This window comes from Ochotona princeps, chromosome 8, assembly GCF_030435755.1.
Source record: "Ochotona princeps isolate mOchPri1 chromosome 8, mOchPri1.hap1, whole genome shotgun sequence".
NCBI lineage: Eukaryota > Metazoa > Chordata > Mammalia > Lagomorpha > Ochotonidae > Ochotona > Ochotona princeps.
Genome location: NC_080839.1, coordinates 35,252,634 through 35,270,681, shown reverse-complemented (window position 1 = coordinate 35,270,681; position 18,048 = coordinate 35,252,634). Strand labels below are relative to the sequence as shown.

General features: G+C 40.6%; 1 long non-coding RNA gene across 1 annotated transcript in view; it reads right to left on the bottom strand.

Annotated features, from left to right (window-relative positions):
- The window catches only part of LOC131480993 (uncharacterized), a 29,382-nt gene extending 15,297 nt beyond the window's left edge, over positions 1-14,085 (bottom strand). Inside the window, exons 1-2 of the long non-coding RNA XR_009245960.1 lie at positions 13,983-14,085; positions 8,883-8,968 (exon numbers count right to left, since the gene is read on the bottom strand). This is a non-coding gene — a long non-coding RNA (uncharacterized LOC131480993). The remainder of the gene's footprint in view (positions 1-8,882; positions 8,969-13,982) is intronic.
- Positions 14,086-18,048: the final 3,963 nt, after the last annotated feature.

Genomic DNA, 18,048 nt, shown 5'->3' with positions numbered 1-18,048 from the left:
GTTTTTGCCACAGTATAACTTAGCCTATCCTGCCAGTGAGTAGCTTATGAGGTAATCATCAATTTTAAGATTAGTTTATTTATCAGAAAGAGTTGCAGAGAGAGAGAGAGAGACAAAGGGAAAAAGAGAGAGATCTTCCACCACTGATTAATTCCTCAGTTGCCAGCTATAGCCAGGGCTGAGCCAGGCTGAAACCAATGGCTTCTTCTGCATCTGCCAGGAGGATGACAAGGGCCGAAGTGGTTGGAACAGCTTCTGCTGCTTTTCCAGGCCATTAGCAAGAAGCTAGATCAAAAGCGGAAGAGCCAGGATATGAAAACATGAACTAGTGCCCACGGGAGCTGCTGATGTTACAGGCAGGGACTTCCCCACTACACTACAACTCCAGCTCAAAACTGATAGACTTCTGTGATTTTGTTTTTAAAAATATTTATTTGTATTGGAAAGGTAGAATTACAGAGAGAAGAAGAGACAGACAGAAAGATCTTCCATCTGCCGCTTCACTCCTCAAGTGGCCACAAAAGCCAGAGCTGAGCCGATTTGATGTGAGGAGATTCTTCTGGGTCTCTCACCCAAGTGCACAGTCCCGAGGCTGTAGGCCATCCTCAACTGCTTTCCCAGGCCACAAACAGGGAGTTGGATGGGACATAGAGCAGCCAGGACACTGGCTGGCGCCCATATGGAATCCAGAATGTTCATGGCAAGGATTTAGCTACTGAGCCATTGTGCTAGATCAAATTCTTTGGGAATTGAGAGAATCTGAAAAAGAGAGATTTCCTAGAGCTGTGTCAAAACTGAGGCAGGGAGTGAGGAGGTAGTGAAGATTACACAGGAATTCCAGATCAAAGGGATGTCCTGTGGGAATTATGTTGTGTTTCTGGAAGTTCGGAACATTTTTATTGATATAGAGTAAGATACAACTAGAGAAGTAGGGGGAGAGGAAGTCTAAAAGGTGATTAAGACTTAGTTCATACATGCAAGTTTGCCAAAGACAGTTTGCTCCTATCATCAAAGTATGTTGTTCGAATGTCCCTTTCTACACTCAAAGATACCCTTTTATAAGATTTACTAGTAGTACATGTAGGAGCCTGGACTGGGAATGCCTCAAAGTTTTTTTAGGGGGATTCCCCTGAACAAAATGGAGGAATCAAAGCATTAATCAAAAAAAGATGGAAAATGGAGTAGATGAATCAACCACCTCAGCTATATGCTTGCAGCGGAAAACTGGACAAGGGGAAACCCTAAGACGGACTATGTCAATCAGTGGACTCTGCACCAGCCTCATCATACCTGGACTGTTGCTGATGATATGTTGGTGCTTCTAATTGATCGAGGTGACGCTCTGCTGGCTCTGCCTACAAACCTGAGAGGGCCTCCCTAAGAGGCGGTTGAACTTGAACTGGACAAGTGGGATGCTGGACTCTGTATGGTGTAAACTTTTAATTAGGGAATCTCAACGGAACTTGAGCTGTGGTTATGCATCAAGGTGAAGGAATTCATGATGGGGGAAGGGTTTGGGGTGAAGGGGGGGGAATCCCAGTACCTATGAAATTGTGTCATGTAATGCAATGTAATTAATGAATAAATGAATATTAAAAAAAAAAAGATAAATCATATGGTCAAACTACTTACATGTCATAATTATAATACTGGTCTTTAGGACACACTTTGTGGCACAGTAAGTTACACTGGAGTACCATTTCAGCTCCTAGCTAATAGGCTTCCCTCCAGCAATACTGCTAATGTGCCTGAGAAGGTAACAGCTAATGACTCAAACGCTTGTGCCCCCAGGAACCCATGTGAAAGACTGGGATGAAGTTCCTGGCTCATGGCTGTTAGGGCCATTTGGAGAGTGACTCAATAAACACTATCTTGCTCTGTGTGTATGTCTTTTCTTCCTTCTCATACTATTGTGTTTATGACCCCTGCCCCTCCCTCCACAAACACTATGCCTTTTAAATAACTTTTTAAAATTTTCTTTTAAAAAGGCAAAAATCTGATCCTGGGCCAGGTGTAGTAGCCTAGTGGCTAAAGTTCTTGCCTTTATTGTGCCCTGATCCCATATTGCCACTGGTTTGTATCCCAGTTGCTTCCCATCCAGTTCCCTGCTTGTGGAAAAGCAGTAGAGGATGGGACCCAGTAAGTGCATGAGAGACATGGAAGAAGCTCCTGGCTTCAGCTCAGCTCGGATCTTTGCAGCCACTTGGGGAGTGAACCAGCAGATGGAAGATTCTCTCTGTCCTTTTCTCTGTAAAATCTGACTTTCAATAAAAATACATAAATCTTTGCAAAAAAGTCTTTATTTTAAGGTGATAAAGAATCAACAGGAAAATCACATGATTAAACTATAAAAGTAATTCTTTCATAATCAAATATTTTAGAATATTGGGTCCTCTTGATGTGTTTTTTTTAATCCTTCTTTAGAAATAAGAATATTGAGGGGACAGTGTGATGGCTCAACTGGTTAATCTTTTCTGCCTGCAAGCACCAGCATCCCATATGGGTCCCGTTCACATCCCGGCTTCTCTACTTTCCATCCAGCTCCATGCTAATGGTCTGAGAAAGCAGCAGAGGATGGTACAATGTCTTGGAGACCCAGAAGAAGCTCCTTTATCTCTGCCTCTCATTCTTTCTATAAATTTGCCTTTTAATAAAAATTTAAAATATGTATATTTAAGAAATAAGGGGCCCGGCGGCATGGCCTAGCGGCTAAAGTCCTCACCTTGAAAGCCCCGGGATCCCATATGGGCGCCGGTTCTAGTCCCAGCAGCTCCACTTCCCATCCAGCTCCCTGCTTGTGGCCTGGGAGAGCAGTCGAGGACGGCCCAATGCATTGGGACCCTGCACCCATGTGGGAGACCCGGAAGAGGTTCCTGGTTCCAGGTTCCTGGCTTCGGATCGGCGCACCGACCGTTGCGGCTCAATTGGGGGGGTGAATCATCGGAAGGAAGATCTTCCTCTCTGTCTCTTCTCCTCTCTGTATATCTTTGTAATAAAATGAATAAACCTTTAAAAAAAAAAGAAATAAGAAATTTGCTGCTTAGTGGGCCCAGTGTTACCCACCAAAATTCTGTTACCCAGTTTGCCTTTTTTAGCTCGGTATGGCCATGGAACCACGCCTTGGCCCAAGGGGTGTAACAGCGATTGTTACGTGGAATGTCGGGACGTGATTACACGGCAAGCAAAGGCTCATAACCTACACGATACAAATCAGTGTATTTCCCAAAGGGGGCCCCTATGACAACCCAAATGACCTCACCCTGGACTACTCTCATGTGGTAGATAAATATATTACAATTTTGTTTAGGAAATGTTCTTTTGGATGTTTCTATCACATGATACCAAACAATTTGCTAACCTATAGTTTGGTCCTTTTATGAGAGTCAACTATTGACTCTCCAGTTGGTAGATATTAGAACTAATCACTTTAAAGCAGATATTGAGTCCCCTATAATCTAATTTAACTGGGTTCATAATTGGTAAGTTATTAAATCTTCAAAATAAAACTGATAAAGCAAGTTACTTCGCAGATCTCCTCTCCATGGAGCAGAAACTGAAAAAGAGGACACTCCTTTTTACTCAGTAGACTTGCATTAAAAACACAACTCCTGAATTTGGGTTTGTACATTTTAAATAATTCAACTAAAAATCCATTGTATTTCAAAAAGTACACTATAGAGTAGGAATAATGTTTGATGGGATGATAACTGAATGTATGCAATGCAAGGAAAAGAAACAGGAAAGAAAGAAACCAGGATTTACTTCTGAAATAACAGCATTCTAAGTTAAATGGCTATCAAAAATAAAATTTCCTTCTACAGGGCAGTTTTTCATTCCTATCTTTGTCACTGGAGTTAAACAGGGAAAAGAACAAAGGCAAATTGTTCCTTTTATGCAGGACTCTTGATCAGAGAAAATACGGATGTATGTATGTATGTGTATGATTTAATATACACATATTAAAATAGCCAAAAGAATAACTTAGTGCAGGGAAACAGGAAAGAAACAGAAGTGCATCTAGCCAGATCATATATTAAATAAAAGCCAATGAATAAGCACTGAGTGAAATTTTATATGTGCACATTACACCGAACCAGTCAAAGATTCTGACCCCTGGCACTGCAGAAATCATGCAGCCATCTTCCTTGTTCTGATGCTTTCAATAAAATCATTCCCAAGAGAGCCAGGGAAAAATTCTCTCCCTCAATAAAATGTGAAACCGTTGGTATTATGAAAAAGCATACTAATAATTGGATAGTGTTCTGAAGTCGCCTTCATAAAGCCTCCCTTTTCACTTCCTCCTCAGGTTTTAATATTGCCAACTGAGTCCATCAGATCGCTGGGGCTTTGTTGCAGATAGAAAGTTGTATCATTGATTGGTGCCCTGGTGAGGTGCAGGTCAACAACGCACACATCAACAGAGATAACTTGACGAATAATGCACTCTGAGTTCCCAAACACCGTCCGTGCACAATAAATATGCTGCTCAACAGCCTCGAATGTGCCAAAGGACAAAGCTGGTGCTGGGGCCTTCTGACAGAGGGAAAAATAGTTTCCACCTATTAGGGGTCTTTGACTAAAGTCATACTGAGCTCTACAAATCATGGGCTATGAGCTAAAGGACAGAAAGAAGCGATGTTGTGATTGTGTTGCAATGGATATTGTTCTGGATGCAGAAGTCTTGGCAATGGCAATGAAATCTCAGGGAAATGTTAGAAGCAAGAGAATGCTGCATCAGCATTCAGGGATGGCAAGAAAGTTTGCAGTCATGGCAATTAGTACCATTGATTAGTTCTTTTAGATATATTCCAGCAGACAGTCTCCACATATGGCACCTCTTTTATACCTTTCCAAAGAGGGAAGAAGAGTGGGAGGAGGAGGGAAGGATGTTGATATTAAACATTCCAGACAAGGAAGGTGAAGACTTTTCAAACAGCAAATAAGCAAAAGGCAACTTTTCGGTTTCAAGTAAAGCCAACAGAATGTATGAAGTTGATCTTACAGTGTTGCTGTGTGCTGCCCCTTTAGAGGCAACTGTGTCCTGCTCACAAGCGGCCCACAAGCCATGACAGAGGTGGTACAGTCTATCAGTGATCAAATTACATTTACACGTTATCTGATAACTTTAAGTATGCTTTCCTTTGGTTTTCAAGTCCTTCTGTATACCTGATAGGCTTCATGTTACCATTCCCCATGCTGACCAAGGAATTGATGCAAAGCAGTACTGAAAATTCACCATTATACTTCACTCGGTTCATAATTGGATAGAATTCTGAAGTAGCCTTCACAAAGCCTAGTGAAATCAAGTTCAAGTGTGATGTGTATACAGGGTTTCTGCCATTCCAAGCAATGGCAGAGATGGCAACCTAGTTAATGCAAATCATGACCATGTGGAAGAATCACAGACTGAATTTCTCTCTCACCAATAAACCAATTTCTCCCCTGGAAATGTGTGGGTTTTCTTCCATAACATACTCTTATTGCAATGTTCTACAATTTTTCATATTTTGATAATCAAGTTGTTTTTACTATCAAGAACACTGTAAAAATAACTTTTTAAAAGAAGATCAGAGTATTGGAGAGTTCTAGATGCAGACAGGAGTGGGGTTGGTGCTTATCAGGAGAAGTAAAGATGCTACTTGCATCTTTCTTCTTGATCACTCTTCCACAGCAAGAATGTGATCAGTTATTTTATCCCTCACTTGGATGTTAGCAAACAATAGCAGGTGGAACATCTTTTAGTTTTGTAACCTATAGTAAGTAATAGTTACACAGATGTAGGATATTATGTCATTTTTTGCCTTGTATGCCTGGCCCATTTATTCCCTTTTTGGATACTTTCAAAAGTGACTCTGTTCTGACTTCTGAAATAACACTGCCTAGATGTTATGTGTCCCTGAAAGATTCCATTGATGCCAGAGAGAATCTATGAAATTCTGAGTGGACCAGTTGCACACAGCATCCACCTACTTAAAAGTATATTTACTCTTACCCAAGATATTTGAAACAAATTCCATGTCCTGAATTAAAACACAAAGCAACAACCAAGACTATTGTCATTTTTCCCCTTTCATTGGTTTTTACTTTTCATTGATAAATCTCACACAAAACAAAGAAAATAATATTTCTTCTTAATCTGAATGGAAGATAGACTCATCCACTTAGATGAAGGAAGCCAGTGTGCAGCAGTGAGTAGATATTGCTGCCTTGTAAGTTGACAAAGAACACAATGATTGTTATCTGAAATGAAATTGAATGTTCCCACTGACAACACGGATGGTGGGCAGGGGTAGAAGCAGTATTATATAAACATAGTAGTTTTGCCCTTGGTCATCTCCACCAAAGGAAACTGAGGCAGAACCTATTTGTCAGAGGCCACTGTGGTGCCAAATAGAGCATTCAGGGAAGACAGTCTGCTTCCTAACAAAGCGCCTGCCCATGATGGTCACGGTACACTTCTTGGAACCTGTCTGCTTCCAGAAGACTCTGGGTGTCTCCTCTAAGAAAAAAAAAAAATCATTTTAGTCCAAGGTAGCAATTCTAAAACCAGGGCTTGCAGAGTCACATTCCTACCAGTTTCCAGTGGAAGGGGACCAAAAAGATGACAGGACCAGACAGGAAGTCCCAGACGTTTCCTCACTGTCTTCCAAAAATGAGCTATTTAGCCAAATTACTGAAATGATAAGGTTGTCATCTTTTAATGATAATGAAGTTCAGAGAGAAAATTAAATAGTCATTTCCCAAAGACTCCTTTGGCCTTAGACTTTGGTGACTAACTGTTGCCTCTGGTTTCATATGCACAAGTCTTACCTTTGTCTTCCTGCAAGAATAAAATTCTGTCTTTGTTACAGAGACTGGAATCCTCAATGTATATGTTTGCTTTTTTAGTTCTTCTTACTAAAACATGGGCCCACGCATTCGGGGAATATAGAGACAGGAACTGGTTGATTTATATGGGATAGCAAACTATCCACATTATTTCTTATTGTAAAATAGGAAATAGAACATTTACTCCCTTCAAAAAATGTTTACTTGGTTCTTACTGTGTTCAAGGATGAGTCAGCTCTAGTAATACAGTGTTGCATTGTGAAAGCACTTCACTGATTTTCAGCAATGAAAACAATCATAGGACATTCAGACAAAATGCATAAAAGGACCCAGTGCTGCAGCTCCAACTTTACAGGGAGAGCTTGAGGACCAGATATATGAGGGGACTCTCCACAGTTTTTGGTGAAAATAAGATTGGATTCCAGGTCTTCTGATTCCAAAGTTCCACACCTCCAATGCTGCTGTTCTCTGTGCAGGTGACTGGTCGACACCTCTCTGGATAGAAGAGTTTGCAGAATGAATGATTTGTCTTCAAGCTAAATTCAGGTCAATCACACTTCCTTAAACCTTTATGATACTTTGTTTGTTTTTCTAAATTGGTTTGTTTAAACAAATAATTCAAATTATTTTAAAATTTTGAACTTATCCCCCACATTTCATTTATATCTAAGGATCAAAGAAATTTGGAATATGGAGGTTTAGGAAGTATAGGGCAGCTAATCCATAGGTCAGGTGGAACCTGTGGTGTGGGCCTCTTACGGCTCACCACTTCAGAACTGAGACAAGAACTGGCCACATTAGTCTGACAAACATCACAGACACCCGAAGAAGCAGAAGGAATGTCAGAAACCTGGAACGGCTCTCTATTGCCACGAGAGGTTGATAACAAAGCCAAGGAAAACAGTACCCACACTCAAGCTGTTGGCACCAGCGTTATTCCAGAAATGATATTGCTTTCTCTTTAAAAGACATTCTGGGCCTTTAAAAAAAAATGAAGACCAACCTCTTCTGACTAGGCAGGTGTGCATGCAGCACACACACACACACACACACACACACACACACAGTCATTTAACAAGGATGAGAGGGCATGATCCCAAAGGCTTTCCAACCTCCTGTCCAAGAAGAGTTCCCAGCTAGCCTAATCACGCTGGCAACAGCACACCTGAGCATTTCCCCCTGGGCACGAAGGAGCAGACAGGGACAGGGAAGCTGCTTCAGGTGGACAAATACAAGCTGAGGCTGAGCCTGCCCATGGCTATCCTCCCACAGGAGGGGCCTTAATAAGCAAGTTGGGGAAACCATCTTCTCCAAGTTTATACGTGATGTGGTCACTGCTTTGAAGTAGCTAAGTCGACAGTGTCTGCTCTCCATCAAATTTTTTTTCAAATAATAATAATAATAAAATTTGAAAATTATGATAATTATGTGTTCTGTACCCTGGATAGGGGCAGATCAAGCAAGGCATATTTTCTAATGTAATTAAGGCTTTCAACTGATCCCTCCCAACTGCAATTGTTATTTCAAACGTGAATTAATAAATCATGTCCAGCCTGCTCAGAATAAAGATGTGTCTTGAGTGTTTCTACTGCAACCTACAAACTCCTATACACGACAAGAGGAGAACAGCTGGGTGGGACTTCTGGAGATTGGCCTGTGTGGGGAATTAACCTTGGACAAGCTTTTGGGGAGAAGCTGGGACATCTGGAACCATTTCCAGGCTTTATTACAAACGATATGCAAATTGCCTTTCTCCTATGTTCACTTAAGGTTCTCTCCGCTAAACTTGAAGCAATGAATGTTGATTCCTGCAGGCCCAGGGGATTCAGATCTCCTGTGGTTTGCACAGAGCACTTTAGCTATCGAGATGAATTAGACTGTGGCCTGATAATGCACCTTTGAGTGTGTGAGGCCTTTTAAGACCCTTGGAGGTCAAGCTTATGACTCTTCAAAGTACATTTTCCCCTGGCAGACTGGAGACTCTGACAGCATGCAAGGCCACGTATTTATTTCTCACAATTTCCAAATTCCAAATGCCCAAAGTCACCATTTACCTTCTCTGGACAGCTGACGTTTGGGGTCCCTGTTAGTTCAAGGTAAATATTTGCCATGAAGGCCCTAGCAGGATCATTGTTCATGCCTGGTGAGAGAGTGATATGTCAGTCCCAAGAAGGAGAGTTGCTTTTCTTTGTCCACACACAGCGTGGGTATATAACCCAGGGCAAGGTTCCACTGATCCGAAAACACTCCTTTGGTCTTGTTGGGTACCAAATGAGGGGATTCTCCTGATGTCATTTTAAATGTGAACGAGCAGGGCCAGCACCATGGAGTAGCAGGCAAAACCTGTGGCCGATGAATCCCATTTGGGCGTTAGTTCATGTCTCTGCTGCATTACTTCTGATCCAGCCCCTTGCTTATGGCCCGGGAAAGCAGCAGAGTGGCTGAAGTCCACCAGACCCTGTACTGACATGGAAGACCCAAAGAAAGCTCTTGGATTTGGATCAGCTTAGCTCTAGCTTGCGCAGCCTTCTGGGAGTGAACCAACAAATGGAAGATTTCTCCTTGTGTCTCTTCTTCTCTCTGAGTAACTCTGCCTTTCAATAGTAAAGAAATATTTATAAGAGGGGAGGAGAGGAAGGAGGGTATACATGCCCAGAGGATTCCATGATCAGTGTTATTTACACAGGCAGGTGGATTAATTCCCACTGTTGAAACGAGAGCATTATGAAAGAAGAGCTATTTTGATAATCAACTGTAGAAATTAAGCATGGCACCTCTATGTGCTCAGCAGTGTATTTTTGGCTAGTCTATGATATTTTGTTTGGCACAGAAAACTGAGTCACTGATAAAAACTGCAAATGACCAAAGCGCCAGCCCTTCAGTTCCTAAGCTATTTCAATAGCTCTCATACCTTTCTCTCTGTACTTTTCTCAATGTGTGAACATGGCAAGCTCCTTAATTACCCTGACTCTATATTTCTTATGCATAAAATGGGGATAATACTGAGCTTCACTGCAGAGGGATCATGAAAACTCAGTTTTTAAGAACTTGCAAGCCTGGGGCCAGTGTTTTGGTACCACAAGTTATACTACCACTTGGAACACTGGCGTGCCCTATAGGCATGTGAGTTCAAATTTCGGCTGCTTTTCTTGTGTTCCAGTTTTCTGCCAAAGTGCCTGGGAAAGCAGCAAATGATGGTCGAATTGGTTAGGCTCCTGAATGGAGTTTCTAGTTTCCGGCTTCAGCCTGGTCCAGGCCTGGCTGTTGCAACCATTCGGGAAGTGAATTAACAATTAAAGATCTATTTCCTTTAAAAAAAATCCTTTCCTTTCCTTCTCTTCTCTTGTGTTTTCCTTCCTTCCTTCCTTCCTTCTGCCTGTTTGCCTGCCTGCCTTCCTTCTTTCCTTCCTTTCCCTTTCTTTATTTTTCTTTCTTCTCTTTCTTCCTCTCATCTCTCTCTCTCCCTCCTTTTTCCTCTCCCAACTCTGCCTTTCAAATAAATAAATCTTAAAAAATAATAACTTACAAAGCTGTTAATATGTACTCAGAAAGTATCCATGGATATTAAAAATATCTATGGATTTAAAACTTCTCATGCTCTTTCCCATACTCCTTGCCTTGGTCATTGTGTTGCCTAGAGCTGCCATAACAAAATGCCCTAAATTAAGAGTACTGAATGGCTTAACAAGCAAAAATATCTTTTTTTTTAAGATTTATTTATTTTTACTTGAAAGGCAGATGTACAGAGAAGAGGAGAGTCAGAGAGAAAAAATCTTCCGTCCGATGATTCACTCCCCAAGTGAGCCGCAACGGCCGGTACTGTGCCGATCCAAAGCCAGCAGCTAGGAGCTCTTCCAGGTCTCCCATGTGGGTGCAGGGTCCCAAAGCTTTGGGCCATCCTCAACTGCTTTCCCAGGCCACAAGCAGTGAGCTGGATGGGAAGCGGGTCGCCGGGATTAGAACCGGCACCCATATGGGATCCCTGCACGTGCAAGGTGAGGAGTTTAACCACTACGCTATCACACCAGGCCCAAGCAGAAATATCTTAGAGAACTGGGTCTAATAGTCTGAGACCAAGAAACCAGGAGACCATTTTTTCCTGGCAAGCATTACATAAGAATGTAGAACTCTAGAATTGTGGCTCTTCCTGGCTTTCACAAGGCCTTCTGCTCCAAGGTACACAACTCTGCTACCCACATGACATTCTCTGTGTGTCTGAGTCCAAATTTCCCCTTTTCACAAAAACACTGCTCATATTGGATTACGGAGCCACTGTTCATATTGGATTAGAGGCCTACTTGCTTTAGTGAGATCTCAACTAATGATTCTGTAATTACTCCATTTCCCAAAATGTTCACGATCTGAGACACTAGGGCTTATGACCTACGAATTTGGAGCATCTGGGACACAAACCAATCCATGATAATCCTTGCTTTGCCTTTAACCAAAGAACTGTAATTTTCTTTGACTGTTGAATTCATTTAAGACATTAGTTAACTGCTTAAGCCTCCCCTAACCATGAGCATCAGAACTGAAAATAATTCTAATAGGATTCATTGTCTGCATCTCTTCTTTGCAACTTAGTTTTTAAGTCCTCAAATATGGCAATGATCTTTATCTCATAGGTATTTTTTTTAACTCTCATTTAAGGAAACCAGCAAACATAAATTATACCTAGCCCTCAAGCACTTTATGGCACCATGTAAAAGATAATAAATAGCTGATTTATTTTCCAAGATAATAAATAGCTGGAGAGATATATCCAGGAGACAGTGAGTGAAAACCTCACACAAGTTCAATAATATTATGTGTCAGTCTTTCCTAACTATTCTACATTCATGACAATGACCCTCAGAAACTTTGTGATCAAGAATATTGTCAAACGACTGCATCATACTAGCCATCTTACTCTTTCAGTTGGGATATTTGGTTTGACCTGTAAGGCAATGCCACTAAACCCTTGGCTGAACCTGACTGTGGCGAACAAAGAGGCTGTCAAACTACGTTAGTCTGACATTCTGGGGCTCAAGTGTCTCTGGTGTTACCTATAACTCAAATTCCATGCTGATAATTGGGTATTATATTCCTAAGGGCCTGTCATCTGAGATCCATAATTGTGGTCACTCCTCAGACACAGATGTCTTGAGAAACCACCTTGGGCATCATTTCCACAGGCCTCACCTTCTCCCAGGTGGCCTAGAGGCTCACCTTCTGCCTGTTCTCATGATTGACGCTCTGCATGACCCAAGTCACTGTTTCTCATCTGCTGCTGATGCACTTACCCAAGATCAACTTCCTTCCTGCACTTCAAGATTTTGAGACATTAATCTTTTCAATAAATTCCTCTACAAGAGGTTCTCCCCAACCATTGGGACCATTCAATTTTCCTCTATCTTGACTGCTTGTTTCTCAGAACTTCCCTTGAATACTCTGGCTTTCTTTCAAAACTTTTTATGTATTCCTAGTTCTTGCATCCATGTCACTCACGGTCTTGCTAAAAAGAATGGCCAAAAGAAGTTCCAGAACTTCCATCTGCCACACACACACAATTAATGATAAGCCACCTTTTGGTGAGAATCTACCCTTCCTAGCAGTCTATATTCACACCTCATCTCACACCTCCTGGCACGCTTTCTGTACCAGTTCTCTGATTCTTTGACAAGAACAAGATATTCTACAGTTACTTCAATGCAGACACTAACTACCCAGAGTTAGCATTCAAAGGATGGAAGTACTCTGTGCCACAAGACTCGGCCTCACTTCAGATAAAGCACTCAATAGTGTTTCACTTTAATGTCCCCACCACTGACTTGGCAAACAGTTTGGAGGTTCCCACCACTACACTCCAAGATTTGAGGTTTTGGCAAAAATTTATTTATTTTATTGAAAACTCAGATTTACACAGAGAATGGGGGAGACAGAAAGATCTTCCATCTTCTGATTCAATCCCCAGTTTGCCACAATGGCCAGAGCTGAGCTGATCTGAATGCAGAAGCAGGAACCTCTTCCAAATCTCCCACATGGGTGCAGGGTCCCAAGGCTTTGGCCCATCCTCAGTTGCTCTACTAGGCCACAAGCAGAGAACTGGATGGGAAGTGGAGTAGCAGGGACAGAAACTGGCATCCATATGGGATTTCACTCCAGGCAAGGGAAGGACTTTAGCCACTAAGCTACCACGCCAGGCTGAGATTGGATTTTCAACAGAAAAATTCATAGAACTAAAGAGTGTGCATGTATTACTATTTTACATTTATTATAAAGGAACGTTTATATTTCTTTGTATTATTATAAACAGCCACAAACAAATGTAGCCATGTATAGGGAAGAGTAGTGGGGAGGAACAAAAAGTTTCATGCCTCCTCTAGGCACACTACTCTTCCAGGGCCTTGACAAGCTAAGCAAATCTGAAACTTCATGATTTCTATCATTTATGATTCATGCTGTTTTTGAATACCTATTTGTTTTTGAAAATCAGAATCACACAGAAATAGGGAGATTCAGAGAAACAGAATTATCTTCCACCCACTGGTTCTCTCCCTCAGATAGCTGTCAAAGCCAGGGTCTATGAGCTTTTTCAAGGTCTCCCACATAGGTGACCAGGGCACAAACACGTTGGACATCTTCTGCTGCTTTTCCCACCACAGAGAAGCAAGGTTGGAAGTAGAAGAACTGGGATTTGAATTAGCACCTATATGGGATGCTAGCATTGCAGGCAGAAACTACCTGCTAATGCACAATGCTGCCCCCATTCTTCTTTTTTAAAAGGTTTATTTGTTTAATTATATTTATTTGAAAATCATAAAGAGAAAGAGGAAGATCCATCGAATGCCAAAAGACCAGGAAATGGGTCATATCAAAACCAGGAGACAGAAATTGCATCTGGGTCTACCACATGGATGGAGAAATCCAAGTTCTTAGGTCATCTGCTGCCTTCTGAGGTGCACATAAGCTGGAACCTGGTTTGGGAACAGAAGTGGATCTGGAATCCAGTCATTCTGATATGAGACATGGGTATCCCAAGCAGAAGTCTGACCCACCGTGCCCCACGCTGGCCCCAGATAAGTTTTTTTTAATTTATTTTTTTCTTTTTTTCTTTTTCAGAGGTTTTATTTCGTAGGCATGATTGATCTATTCGCCATTGAGAATTCACTCACCCTCTCCCAAGAGACTGAACATGAGCCTGATAATTTCGGTGTTGAAGCATTGACTTATCCAGAGACAAGCCCCTTCCTGGAAGTATCCAGCCTCCAGTTACCTCCATTCATCATAAAAAAGAAAAAAAAATCTCAGCATTCTGAATAGTCAAAGCATTTTATAGAGCTGTAAAGCAGGAGTTGGGAATAAAGATAAAATATATGTATATTTTAACTTACAGCACATCTTTCCTGGTATAAAATACATTATGTTACGTTTAAAATCACAAAACAGTGGTTTTCCATTTCAAGTAGTATCTATTTTATTGACTAAAACAGCTAGTAGGGACTGAAATACAGAGTGCAGTAAAATAGGCATGAGGGAACTAGAGCTTGAACCTGGCCCTGACCTTGAGGAGTCCACAGAAGCTGAGTGCCTGGGACTTGGTGAGTTAGAACATTCTGTAACCTACACAATGCCAAATGCTCTCTGACAGGCAATGGTGGGCAGTGGGTAGCTGCCTTCCTCCTGTTGATGGGTTCAAGTTCAATTGGAAGCAAATGCTAAGCCGACTGAGAGAAAAGCCTGCTTCCTAGCACTCTTGTTCACAGGAGGCATTGACTGGGCTGGGTCATCTAGTGGGAAAATCCTGACACTCAAGCAGTTGCATGTTTAGCTCCAAGGTATTGATCCCTAGAGCACCAAAAGCTGCTGAAGGGGAAGCATTGTGAGAGCCACCTGAGAGCTGGCTAGCATTCTTAATACACTCCACTGATAAGAATTACAAAATAGAGGCAACACTCATTAATAGACAGTCCTGAAGGAGCCTGATGAAATGTTTTTCAAGGCCCTTCTTTAAATAAAGTTTTTCCCAAAGCAAATTGACATATATATCTCTATGTGTAATCTCTTCACTGTACACATTCTTCATAAATTTTTTTCCATGCACTTTTTAAAAAATTTTTAATTCATTAATTACATTGTATTATGTGACACAGTTGCATAGGTACTTGGGTTCTCCCCACCCCTCCCCAAACCCTCCCACCATGGTGGATTCCTCCACCTTGTTGCATAACCACAGTTCAAGTTCAGTTGAGATTTCCCCATTGCAAGCATATACCAAATATAGAGTCCAGCATCTTATTGTCTAGTCAAGTTCAACGGCTTCTTAGGTATACCCTCTCTGGTCTGACGACAGAGCCAGCAGAGTATCATCCCAGTCAATTAAAAGCTCCAACATACTATCAGCAAAAATTTACATCATTTTGGAATTAATTGACATAGTAATGAGTAACCAATATGTTAAAAGTAAATGCAAGTTCTTAACCACTTTCTGTGACCACCTCATTGACATTTCAATTTTAGTTTATACACAACATATAACATACATAACATGTTATACATAACATCATATCATCTTAAATTAAGGCAAACATGTGGTATTTAACCTTTTGGGATTGGCTCATTTCCCTTAGCAAAGAGCTACAAAACAACCAAAATGTCAAAACAAACAAGCCACTCAAGAAATGGGCACGGGAAATGGGCAAACACTTCACAAAGGAACAAACCCAAATGGCAAATAAACATATGAAAAAATGCTCAAGTTCCCTGGCAATAAGGGAAATCCAAATTAAAACATCAATGAGTTACCACCTAACGCCAGTAAGACTGGCCCACATGAATAAAAGCACCAACAACACTTGTTGCCGAGGCTGCGGGGAAAAGGGAACCCTACTCCACTGCTGGTGGGGCTGCAGGTTGGTACAGCCTCTATGGAAATCAGTATGGAGAACATTCAAACAACTCAAAATCAACATACTGTATGATCCAGCAATAGCACTCCTAGCAATATATCCAGAACACTTGTTTTACGAGAAACCAACATGCACTCCTATGTTCACAGCAGCACAATCAGTAATTGCAAAAACATGGAAGCAGCCAAAATGCCCATCAACAGAGGATTGGATAAGAAAGCTATGGTTCATCTACTCCATGGAATACTACTCAGCTATTAAAAAAACAAAATGCAGTTCTTTGTGGCCAAATGGGCCAAACTGGGAACCATTCACAAATTTTTAAGCCCCTTCATATACATGGATTTCAAATAAAGTTTTATCAAAATCAAGGTATTTGTAATTTCATACTTGACAACTTTTTGAAGTATTCACATACATATAGGTTACGTTTACAATACATATTCTTATATACACATCAACTATATATTATATGTAATACATTTTCATGTACGTATTCATCTGTGTGTGAACGAAACAGCATTGCTGATATTTACAGCAAATATTTTTGCCCTTGGATACTCTATAATCTGTACTGAAAATACTTGCAACAAGTACCTGCTCTACTTTACAGGGTAGTATCTTTAAACACTAACTATTTCAATCCAGAGAGAGTTGTAGAAAAGCCAGCCATGACTCCAAAAGGCTTAAATCATGCAACCTCACTTGTCAAGAGTAAAAGAAGCCTATGAAAACCCTATGGCAAGCCAAGGCATTGGGGTGAACCTGGATGAGAAGAGTGAGACGTGTGAATGGGCAATATCTTTATAGCAAAACCAGGATTGGAGAAAAGAATAAAAACCATCAACAAGCTCCTTCAATTATATTTATGACTTTCTTTGCTTTGTTTTTCAAAGATGATTGGTTGAAACCTCCCCTGAGCCATTTAACAAAGTGTTACTTACATTAAGCTTGGGGGAAATACCAAAGAGAATATCAGTCTGGTTCCATTGATAACTTCTTGCCTTATTGAAGTAGAATTATTTTTTAAAAATCTAATTACCTGCTTACTGAACTTCTGACTTATTCATGCTTTGCTTTCTGCCTTGTGTGTCCTGAAACCAGTACAACATGTGTTCAGGTGCTTAAATTTCCCTTCCAGAGGTTACAATGTTCCTCAGAGACCAGCCTCTTTCTTGCCAAAGCATTGATTTCAGATTTCCAGCATCTAGAACTAGGAGATGTATATTTCTATTTATTATGAACTATCTAATCTCCAGTATTCTATTCTATTCTATTCCAGTCTAGTCTATTCTTTCATTGATCTATTCTATTCTATTCTTTCTTTAGCATTCAATTCTAGCAGCACAAAGTAAACATAGAAGTCATTCAGAGCCTGAACTGTACTCTGTATATCAGAAATACCAGGTTCCTTCACCGTTATCATTATGTTATCTCTAAGACGATACTTTAGTTCACAGTCCAAAATGACTTACCTCCACAGCAAGCTATGGTCAACAGGATGGCTATATAAGTGATGGCTAACAGATGTGACCCTTCTCCAAGGTCGTAGCCCAGGAACTGTTTACTCCACTCCCACTTTTATGCAGATGGCCAACACACATAGAATAGGGACTTGCAGTTTTTACTTCATTAGTCATATAGCCAGATGAAATTATAAGAACCTTCTTTTCAGTGTTCTTACTGTGTCATTCAATACACATTTTTCTTCTTATTTGTCCTACTGGGAGTTTAACAAGCTTCTTGATTCAGTCACCTCTTCTTCAAAAATTTTTTTAAAGTTGATTGTTTTTCTTTTGAGAATATGGTTTGACCTTTTGTTATTACATTCCATGACACTGAAATCATGCTTATTTTGCAATATTTGATTCTGTCCACTCTTCACATTAAAGGATATTTGTGGTCTTATCTAAAAGTTTATTCGCTGTCTTCTGTCATGTCCATTGTGTTATGTCCACCCAGTTAAATTTTTATTTTTTTATAGACTATGGTTTTTAGTTCTAGAATGTCCAGTTGGTACCTTTGACTCTCCTCTGTCATGTCCATTCTGTTAAGCTCTTCCAGTTAAATTTTACTTCATATATAATAGTCCTTAATTCTAGAAATTAAGTTTTTACATCTCTACTGAACCATTGGTGGTTTTGCTCATCATGACATATTTGTTTTCCATGTCATTATGCATAATTGTAAGAGTTTGTTAATTCCAGAAATTTTAGTTCCTGGAATCACATAGTGTTGATTTATTGCTAGCCATTTCTCTTAAGAATGAGACACAACAGTGTCGTGTTTCTTGCAGGCTAAGTAATTTTGAAGTATATTTTAAAAATTACCA